The following is an 11257-nucleotide window of genomic DNA, read 5'->3' on the forward strand; positions in this document are numbered from 1 at the left end:
TTTGAGAACTGTAGCTCTATGAGGGGAATAAGGTTCTCCTAACAGCTTGCGGCACCCTTAACAAACTGCAGTTCCCAGGATTCTTTAGGAGAAGCCATAACTGCTTCAAGTGATATAATATTGCTTTTCATGTATAGTGCAGACGGAGCCTAGAAGCCAGGACTGGAAGACTAGCGAGGAGGCAAGACTAAAAGGCAAGATCAAAAACACAAGACACACCAGAGATCAGGCAATCGTTGTTGCTCAAGCAAATGTCTACCAAGACAGGGAAGTCCTCTTATACTACTTCCTGTCCAGGAAGTGCCAGTGGCCAGCCTGGCAAATTAAGTCCAGAATATTCTTTCCTGGGACGCTATCATGATATGGCTCACCTATTATTATGCCATAGTATATTTCACAGATATATACTAGAGCAGCCTTTCCCAACCAGTGTGCCTCCAGATGTTGTTGGACCACAACTCCCATCGGCCTCAGCTAGCATTGCCAATGGTCAGGAAGATGGGAGTTGTAGTCCAACAACACCTGGAGGCACACTGGTTGGGAAAGGCTGTACTAGAGGCTGCATCCCTGCTTGCTTTGCTTGCCAACCCCCACCCTTTGCCAACTCTCACTCCCCCAAATAATCCCTTAGACCATCCCATCACCCCATGCAATTACTGCCTCCCTTCTTCCCAGCCCCTTTTCTGAAGCTGCTTCTTCCCTCTATTTTGTACACCCCCTTTGCACACCATTTTACACACCCTTTGCACTCCCTCCCTCAGTCCCTTATCATTTACCCCCTCTTGCTCCTCCCAAGCACTGCAAATGCCCCCTTTACCCTCAGCTACTTCCATCTGCCGTCTACACAATTCCTCCTTTCCAGCTTTCTCCCCTGCATCTGGTCACCAGAAGCATAAAACTGTCACATGCAGAGAGACCCTTCTTCCCTCTATCCAGGCCTCCCCTTAAACCCACCATTATTTTCAAAAGATACAACCCCACCCCCAAGAGCTACCTTCCTCCATCCCATAGCCTTCCTCGTGTCTTCCATCAGCAGAGAACTTACAGTGCCATGCATGCACATGCACAGCACACACACGCACAGACGGACACATATATTCTTGTCCCCCCCCATAGATGGAACTGCTTCCCCAGGTTCACCAGTAGCTTTGCCACTGTCACAGCTTTGTCTTCAGCTTTGTCATTAGTCTCCTCCTCCTCATTGCAATGGGAACTCACAATGAAGCCACAGTGGAGAAGAGAAGGGGAAATGGAGGCGCTCCCCATCTCAGGCATAGCAGTGCCACCTAGGCCAGCCCCCAAAAGACTTGGAATGCTGGGAAGGGGAGACAGATGGGGCAGCCTCCTCCTCCTCCTCTTCTTTTGCTTCAACAAAGTCTTCAGCACTGCAACTTCAATTGTAGGGACAATCACTGGCCCAGGCGCAAGAGTGCCTGCCCATGTGGGTGAAGCAGGAGAATGCTCCCTCCAAGGCAGCACGCAGGGAAGGGTGAGCAGAAAGGGTTCAACCTTCTCCCATGAGGAGGAGGGAAGTGGGGGAGGGAGATGGAGGCAGATGACCCAGGAGAGTCACAGGGGAAATATCAGGAAGGCTGGGGCAGGATCTCAGCAACCATCCTGCTGCCCACTGCTTCCCTCCTCCTTGTCCTCTGAGGCTGAGCCTGAAACAGTGTCATTGGTGAGGCAGGCAGTGGTGACCAGCAAAGCAGGACAGTTGCTGAGAAGTTGCCCAGCCTGTCATGACTGTTCTTCCATGGCTTCCCTGCACCAGCTACCACCACTGCCTCCCTCCTATGAGCTTTCCTCACCACTCCCCCCCCCGGTATCTCCAGGTGTTGGTACACCCATAAGCCCATTTGTGCTCCACCTCCATTAAAACTTCTCACCCCTGCTTTACTTTTGTCTCTCTTCTCCGCTAAACCTTCCACCGTTTACTTCTCTCTCCATTTCTCTCCAATTCCTCAGATGTATCTTACACACTTGCACTTCCACCATGCCTGGTCTGGCCACCACCATGGAATGTTGCCCATCATCACACTGTAGTTCGCAGCGCCACATGTCTGTGGCCAAGTGAACTGCAGTGTGGCACTTGTTATATATATATATATTGTAATAGGAGGGTTTTCAAATCATATTTTTAGATTCCAAGCATAGCAGCATATTGATAGTATTTTATTTTAGGGGGAAAAAACCACCTATATATGTTGTTGGCAAACTGTTGTAGATACAACTAGATTTACCTGCTCAGAAAAAAAATTAACAAAAGATCCTGCCATTTTAAATTTAACTTTCATTCACTTTTGGCACAATATTTAATAATATTAACAAAATATGTGGCAGCTTGCTCATTTTTATGTCCTGTTGTTATATGCCTTCAAGTCGATTATGACTTATGGCGGCCCTATGAATCTTTTTTTGGATACATTCATAGGGTTTTCATGGTAAGAGGTATTCAGAGGTGGTTTACCATTGCCTTCCTCTAAGCCTACGGCACCCGGTATTCCCAGGTGGTATCCCATCCAAGTACTAACCAGGCCTGACCCTGCTTAGGTTCCAAGATCAGATGAGATTGGGAGTGTTCAGGGCAGTGTGGCCACTTTATGACCTAAACCAGGAAATCTTTAAGCTTTTTGATCCCCCCTTTTTTTACTTCCTGCATTAACTTAAGACTATTGAACTGAATTAAATCTTCAAGATCCTGAGTAACTGAAGTTTCTCTCCAAGGATTTTTTGGGGGGGAGGGGCATTTTTCTCCTTCACATTTCTTTGCATATGATATTCAAGCCATTCTGATTTTTACAAATTAATCCTATAACCTGAAATCCAGCCAAATTAATCAAGAACCCTTAAAACACATGCAAATACACTCTCTGGCTCTTTCAAGATTAGATATATCATCTGCATATAAATTATTTTCCATTGCCTCCAGTACTTAAACCTGTAATGCCTTGATTCATTTCGATAGCTTCAGCCAGTATGGAGAACAAGTCTTATGAGGAAAGGTTGAAGGAACTTGGCATGTTCAGTCTGGTGAAGAGAAGGCTGAGGGGTGACATGATTGCACTCTTTAAGTACCTGAAGGGCTGTCACATACAGGAGGGTACAGATTTGTTCTCTGCTGCCCCAGAGGGTAGGACTAGGTCTAATGGTTTTAAGTTGCAGGAGCAGAGATTCAGATTGGACATTAGAAGGAACTTCTTGACAGTAAGGGCGGTTCGGCAATGGAACCGACTGCCTAGGGAGGTGGTGGGATCCCCTTCGCTGGATGTCTTCAAGCAGAGGCTGGACAGCTATCTGCGGGAGATGCTCTAGCTGTGGATTTCCTGCTGTGAGCAGGGGGTTGGACTCGATGGCCTACAAGGCCCCTTCCAACTCTAGGATTCTATGATTCAAGCAGCTCTATTGAGATGTTGAATAATAATGGTGAGAATGCGCATTCTTGTCAAGTATCTCTCTGAAGTTGAAAGTTTTTTGAATCTATCGAAATACTGAAGCTGTGGATTAATGAAGCTCAGTTTCACCCACGACACAAAATCAGAACTGATTTTAGCTGTCATGAAATAAATAAATACATTACTGTTTAATTAAACAACAACAACAACAATTTTACTACCAGAGAGAGTTAGAGGGACTTGGGGGATATAACTCTGCCTCAGAGCTTGGAAAAGTTACTTTTTTGAACTACAACTCCCATCAGCTCAATCCAGTGGCCATGTTGGTTGTGGCTGATGGGAGTTCAAAAAAGTAACTTTTCCAAGCTCTGCTCTGCCTGCTACAAATTGATGAACTGCGAAGGAATAATATAAGCACAGCAGCCTATGTGTAGAATTGAGAAGTGGTCAAAAAGTGTATTCTACCATGTTTAAATCTGAACATTCTAAAAGTTTTGAAAATTGCTTGCTCATTTATGTTAAAAGTATTTATAATCTGCTCTCAACAGATTCCAGAGCGAGATACTGAACTCACACCAAAATAAACAAACATAGGGATGTCACTTTTGGTTTCTCTCAGTGTTTTCTTTCTTCCTATATTAAGTTCCCTTTGCAATTTATTTATTTGTTTAAGAATCCTCATGAAAATTCATCAGCAGTTTACTCTGAATTTCTCCTTATATACACATTTTTGTGTGCAATTTTGCCTAAAATACACATTTTTGCAAAGCAGTTTTCCCTAACATAGTGCATGGGGGGGGGTTTCATGAACATGTGCATTTTAATCCACATTTTACGCTAACAGATGCATTTCTGCAAACGTTACTTAGCTAAAGAACTGCATTGCAAAATTCAGAGAAGTGCCAATGGCAAAGGACGACTCTGTTTTGGTTCGTGCACTGTTTTGTTAATGTGCAGGCTAGGTAGGTCCACCTTTCAGTGCAAACTGAATCAAATTTCTCCCCATCCCTAAACAAACCATAAAATACACCATGCATACTCAAATATGAAACAGCTAAAACAACAGAACAGATTAAAGAAAGATCAACATACACAACTTAAAAGGCCTGGAGAAATAAATAAGTCTTAACCCAGTGACTCAACGATAACAACTCTAATGCCAGTCATACATATACCACTGCTTACTTACCAATTAGCCTCTATGCACCCTCAATTTCTTTTGGTTTTGCCCCCAATTTGTTTTTTACCAGGGTAAGATAATTGAACTGTCTTTCCTCAGTCATTACTCAGTGAATCTGTCTAGGATTTTGGTGAGCTTATCGTGTTCAGTACATCCACATTGCACACCAAATTCCAGACTGTTGTGACAAGATGAAACTGTAGAATGCCAGATGTGCATGGGAAGCCTGCAAGCAGGACACAAGTGCAATAGCACTATCACACTCGTGTTCCCCAGCAGCTGGTATTCAGAGGCTAAGGGAATGCAGTAACCACAAGATTTGTGTTAGATCTGTATCTGCAGCAATTGGAAACAGCTTTATCTGCTTCGGATTGGCTCTGTTCTGGTTCAGTTTGTTATTTGGATCCAGGTTTGTTAAATCCAAAGCTCTGTTTTGCCCCCATTGACTATAATAGGGAATCTAAAAATGGCTATTTTTTTTCCTTTTTCACATAAGTGGATGACATTTGCAGGCCCAGGAGCCTATCTACCCATGCATGCAAAGGCAGCCCATTAAGCCTGCCAGATCTATCAAGAGGTTTTAGTGTAGGGAACCTTTACATTTTAAAAAAGGACATTTCTAACATTTTAGATTTCTGCCAGAATTGGTTGCAAATTGCAGGCATGATTGCCCATTGCAAGGAGATGAAGCCTAGCACCTTTCAGAAAGATAGGTGCAGTGGTACTCCCACAGGGCAGATTTTACTGTTATGGAGTGGGAAAATAGAAATCACATTCCCTCCCTTCATGGTTTTGGGAAATCGTATGAAGAAAGTATTATTGGGAAAGAAGCAGGCATCCCAAATAGATTAATACTGCTGCGTATGCCCTGTTCTCGCAACCCCAAACTCAGAAGAGAGTGATGACTCATGTGAAGAGAAACTCCATCTGCTTCAATATCTCTCCATCAAATCGCTGTGATTGGAATGCCTTGGAAAATAATCCACTGTGATTAAAAACTAGACCTGTCAATCAAAGCTAAAAATCCCTCTCTACTCCCTCCCTTCTTGAGCTCTGGGCATTTCCTCAGTCAGCTTCATTTTATTTCTCAAAAAACTAAATGGGGAGGAGAGAGATGTGCTCAACTTTTTCAAAAAACTGAGGCTGCAGAGTGTTTTGGAAGTGTTTGGGATCCCTGATCTGCCTCAAGATACCTTGTTAATTTTATTTATTTATTTATTTATTTATTTATTTAATTCGATTTCTATACCGCCCACAGCCCGAAGGCTCTCAGGACGGTGCACAACATAGAATAAAATACAATAGAATCACAAAAACAGTAAAAGCATACATATTAAACAATTAAACGACCTGATATACATTAAAAGCTAAAAGATAGAATTAAAATGCCTGGGAGAATAAAAAGGGTTTAACCTGGCGCCGAAAAGATAAAAGTGTAGGCGCCAGGCGCACCTCATCAGGGAGATGGCACTGATTGACTCAGGAATGTGAGTTTGTGACTCCGACTTGCCATGTTCTTCAGGGTACACACAGAGCCATTGCATACCTCTGTCATACTGCCTCTTATACTGGGGTAACCAGTATAACCAGTGGCAACCAACTCTAGTAGCCTTATCTTCCATGAATTTGTCTGACCCTTTTAAAGTCATCCAAGTTCCACAATTGTGTGGAAGCAATTTCCACCGTTTAACTATTTGTTGTGTGAAGAAGTACCTCTTTTGTCTCTCCTGAATTCCCCACCATTCAGCTTCATTGGATGACTGAGATTCTAGAACCCTCTCTGTCCACTTTCTGAACACCGTGCATAATTTCCTTCCTTGCCCTTTTTCCAAATTAAAAAAATCATTGTATTTATTTATTATTATATTTATATCTCACATACCATCCAAGACCTCAAGGTGGCATACTGGCATGGTTCTTCCCCTCTCCATTTTATCCTCACAACAACCCTGTGAGGTGGGTTAGGCTGAGAGACAGTGGCTGACCCAAGGTCACCCAGTGAACTTCATGGCCAAGCGGGGAACTGAACCCTGGTCTCCCAGGTTCTAGTCCAACACTCTGTCCGCTACGCCACACTGGCTATCTGCCTGTTACCTGTTGTAACATTTCCTTGTAAGGGAGTTCTTCCAGATCCCTGATAATTTTGATTGCCTTTTTCTGCACCATCTCTAGTTGTATGATATCCTTTTTGAATATTGATGACCTGTTTTCCAAGTGTGGTGTCACCATACATTTTGATAAAGGCAAAGCAACCATCAACTCTTCCTCTCTGGATCTTAATTTTATCTATCTATCTATCTATCTATCTATCTATCTATCTATCTATCTATCTATCTATCTATCTATCTATCTATCTATCTATCTATCTATCTATCTATCTATCTATCTATCTATCTATCTATCTATCTATCTATCTATCTATCTATCTGTCTGTCTGTCTGTCTGTCTGTCTGTCTGTTTAATCAGAACTCTTTCGGATCTCCTTGGAAAACCCTCCTAAAACAGTTCTAAGGCTACAGATGGAAGAATGCTTGCAGCAGGTGTCTTTTAAAGTATAAAAAGGAATGACAATGAGAGAGTCATCTCTGCTGTCCTGGTAGGTGCTCCTCCCCTCCCCAACTAGCTGAACATTCTCTACCCTCCTCCTACAATGCAGGTGCTGTTTTGACATGTCCCCAATCAGGTGAATCCATGTTTTTTGGGGAGGTAGGGGGTTGGACTGAGATAGTCCTGGATCACTATGAGTCGGGTACAGGGGGTGGGGAGTAGGGCAGAAAAAGAGGCATGCATGCATGGGACAGAAGAGGAAAACCAGGTAAACGAAGCAACTCTTCGTGGAGAAGATAGGTGCCTTTCCACCTGTCCTCTCCTCCTCCCTGCCAGGCCTCCCTCAGCCCCGTGTGCCAAATCCCCTTAGCGAGAGTCCTCCCTAAATGCAGGTGATCCACTTGAAAAGGAGCAGCACCCCTCAGTAGGAATCCTCTTGCTTATCAGCTATGCAGTGGCACCCACCTGCTCTCAATCAGGGGTGGATGGGAAGGAGACATAGCATCTCTTTCTTCCCGAATGACAATATTTTTAATTTAAAAAACTCTTAGCCCTACCCCACATAACTTTGGGGATAGATCTGAGGTGGGGTGGGTGGTCCCATCTTTGGAATAGGGCAGACTGACCGTCCTTGAAGCCCACAGAGTGGATCCACAGGGTGGATGGGGGGGCTGGGTGCAGCCCTACTAAGGGCTTCTCCAGAAGTCCTATTTGTTGAGCATTCGTCCTGATTTGCTTGTACAAAGCTTACACTGAGGTTAGATTGTAAGGCACTTTCATTCTGATTTGTTTTCAGGGAGGTTCTGTGACAATGAGCATTCATCCTTCATTTTCTGGGTATGTCCTTAAATCTCTCCTGCAAAATACTGACAGTTTGGAGATGACCGAATCCTGATCAACTGAAGCTTCAATGAGCTAGGCAATTAAGAATTGCTGACTTCCCTCTTCCTTCTTTAGCCTCAAGAGGGCGCTGTCTAGCAGCAGTTTTGGATCGCTTCATGGCGCAGAGAAGGATTTGAGTGATAACCACTTGCAGAGTCAGCGATTCCAGAATGACAGAGCAGGACATATTATGCTTCCAATGCCACCTACAAAAATGGAAATAATTAATCAACCAACCTCTTCTTCCAGAGTGATAAGCACCAAGAAGTGCTTGGTAATGAAATGCCTCCGAAGAACATTGTGTCTGGCTTTAATCTGAGCCAGGATTGTAGCCCCCCATTCCCCCCACACATGCATCTGTTTTCAGTCATCAAGCTTCATCTGTGGAATGGGAGAAGCCTTTGACCAGGGATATAGTCATCTGGGGTTGTGGGGGGTTGCAGACCCTTTACTTTTGTGGTAGCAGGTTCCCAGCCAGGTCCCTATGTATGAGCCAATCAGCATGTAAAGGGAGCATGTTAGCCACTGAGAAGAGTCATTTGATAGGAACCAATCAGAGTGGAAGAAGGTGAGTCAGCCACAGAGAAGACTCTTCTCAGTAGCTAACACACAGCCTCCCCTTTCATGATGATTGGCTCTTAGGGAAGTCTGTTTCAGTGGAGTGTGGAATCGGAGATGACACAAAGAGCAAGGGAGATTAGGGAAAGTGGAAAGGGGGCATAGCTTTGATTATCATGAAGGGACCCTGCATTTCTGAATTTGCCACTACACTACCATCTTTGACTGAACACCTTGTGGCCCCCACAAGATTTTCAGCACAAATTTTTACTTTCTGGGCTTGGTGCGAAAATCTGAGGGTGCAAATCAACCAGGGGAGAGTATGCAGTATTATTATTAATTACCCGCTCTTCATCCAAAGGTCCCAGGGTGGGTTGCAAACATTTTAAACACATGATTAAAAACAGTGAAAAACAACCTAAACAGCATCACAGAAAATAGGGTGGGTCCTAAAAATATACATCTCAGGGGTCAAAGGCCAGGGTAAAGAGGTGTGTCTTCAGCATTCGCCAAACGCTGTACAGCGAAGTTGCCAGACTCACCTCGGTGGGGAGGGAGTTCCAAAGCTTAGGGGCTGCCACAGAAGATGTCTTCTCCTGGGCCACCCCTCTGAACTTCCAAGGGTGGCAGAACTACCGAAAGGGCCCACTCTGTTGATCTCCACCGAGAGGTGCTAGGGATGCCTGGGCCCTCCAGATGTTGCTGGATTGCAACTCCCATCACTCCAGACCATTGGCTGTGCTGGCTGGGGCTGATGGGAGTTAGAGTCCAACAACATCTGGAAGTGGTTCCCAGCTCCCCGGCTCTAGATAGGCAAGAGTCCTGTTCGCATGTAGGGATGGTCGAATTTGTCATTTTTTTGTTCTCTCGGTTTCTCATTTTTCCAATCTTAAATTCAGTTCTTAAATTAAAAAAAACCTTATGAAAATTCTTCAGCATTTCTGTGTGAATTCCTTCTAATAAACACATTTTCATATGCAGGTTTGACAGATATACACAGGTCTGCCAGCAACTTTCACTAATATAATGCCTTTGTATGCTATTTTCACTAATATATGCACAATTTACTCTAATATATGCCTATTTACACATTGATTGGCTAGAGAACTGATTGCAAAATGTGGAAAAAATTCAACTTTTTGGAAACATTGTTTCCAATGCAAACCGCATCACAAAATTTGAACAAGTGTGAATTTTGAAGGATGGCTGTGTTTCAATTCTAATTGTTTTGGAAAGTGCAAATTTGGTAAATTTGACTTAAAGGTGAACTGAATAGAATTTCTTTCCCATCCCTATTCATGCGTTACTCAAGTGTAGGGCATAGCCCTGATTCCATATCTCTCTCCCCTTCCCAAATCCATGCGTTGTGTGCAGCTGCACAAACAGAAAGTCCAGTGTATGAACTCCTGCCCACAAAAAGTTTCTCTGCACAGTTGGTATTCCTGCCTATTTGGATGTCCAAATCACACAGAACAGCAGAGATGTGGCACTGAGGCTAGAAGCATCCTTGGTCTACGTTATGAGTGAGGAACATTGGTTCTCCAGATGTTGATGAACTACAATTCCTATAATCCCTGGTCATTGGCCTTGATTGCTAAGGCTGATGGGAGTTATAGTTCAGCCATACCTAGTGAGTGAAAGGATCCCCATCCCCGTTTTACATGTTTATGCTCTGCACATGAGTAGGGATGAGGGAGAAACAACATTAGCATTTTAATGTAAATTTCTCCTAACACACACTAACTTACCCAATATACCTGCTTTTGCAAAACAATTTCCCCTAATGCAATGCATTTTTTTATATTATTTTCACCAACATATGGATTTTTATGCACACTTTCTCCTAGTATATGCATTTTTGTACACATTACTTGGCTGGAGAGTTGCACTGCAAACTTCAGAGAAGTGCAAATTCGCCTTTAAATGCAAACGGAATTGAATTCCTCTCCCATCATGAGCTGAGATCATGGGAGGGAAACCTATGACCGTTATGGGCAGGAAGGAGCCTCAAGGACTTCCTGTCCCAGCTGAGTCTTGCTTGAGCCACAAGGCCTTCCATGAGCTTGAGAGTGTTCCTGCATTCTTGTGGGATTTTTTGCCCTGACTCCCAGCTTCTCCTTCAATCTTGACTCTTTGGTTCAAGGGATGGAAAGACCTGTCAATTTCAGTTCTTTCAGTTTCTCATTTTTCCAATCTTAAATTCAGTTTTCTACATTTCTGCAACAATTTGGGTATTTATTATTATTATCATTATCATTATCATTATCATTACTACTACTACTACTACTACTACTACTACTAAATTGCCTACGGCCATACTACCTGAACATGCCCAGTCTCATCTGATCTTGGAAGCTAAGCAGGGTCAGACCTGGTTAGTACTTGGATGGGAATACCAGGTGCCGTAGGCTTAGAGGAAGGCAATGGTAAACCACCTCTAAATACCTCTTACCATGAAAACCCTATGAATATATATAAACAAAGATTCATAGGGTCGCCATAAGTCATAATTGAGTTGATAATAACTCTGTGAGGAGAATAGGGGTCTCCTAACAACTCTCAATACCCTTAGCCAACTACATTTCCCAGGATTCTTTGGGGGAAGCCATGACTCGTTCAAGTATGCAATACAACAGTGCTTTAAATGCATGGTGCAGATGTGGCCTATGATAATCTTCCAGTGAGGTCACCATTGCCT

The 11257-nt window shown here is 43.5% G+C and overlaps 2 pseudogenes; one reads left to right on the top strand and one right to left on the bottom strand.

The window, feature by feature from the left end:
• Window positions 1-2482: 2482 nt before the first annotated feature.
• Window positions 2483-2601, bottom strand: LOC133371067 (5S ribosomal RNA; annotated as a pseudogene).
• Window positions 2602-10864: 8263 nt separating this feature from the next.
• LOC133371092 (5S ribosomal RNA) lies at window positions 10865-10970 on the top strand (annotated as a pseudogene).
• Window positions 10971-11257: the final 287 nt, after the last annotated feature.

The sequence above is a fragment of the Rhineura floridana genome, chromosome 15, assembly GCF_030035675.1.
Source record: "Rhineura floridana isolate rRhiFlo1 chromosome 15, rRhiFlo1.hap2, whole genome shotgun sequence".
NCBI lineage: Eukaryota > Metazoa > Chordata > Lepidosauria > Squamata > Rhineuridae > Rhineura > Rhineura floridana.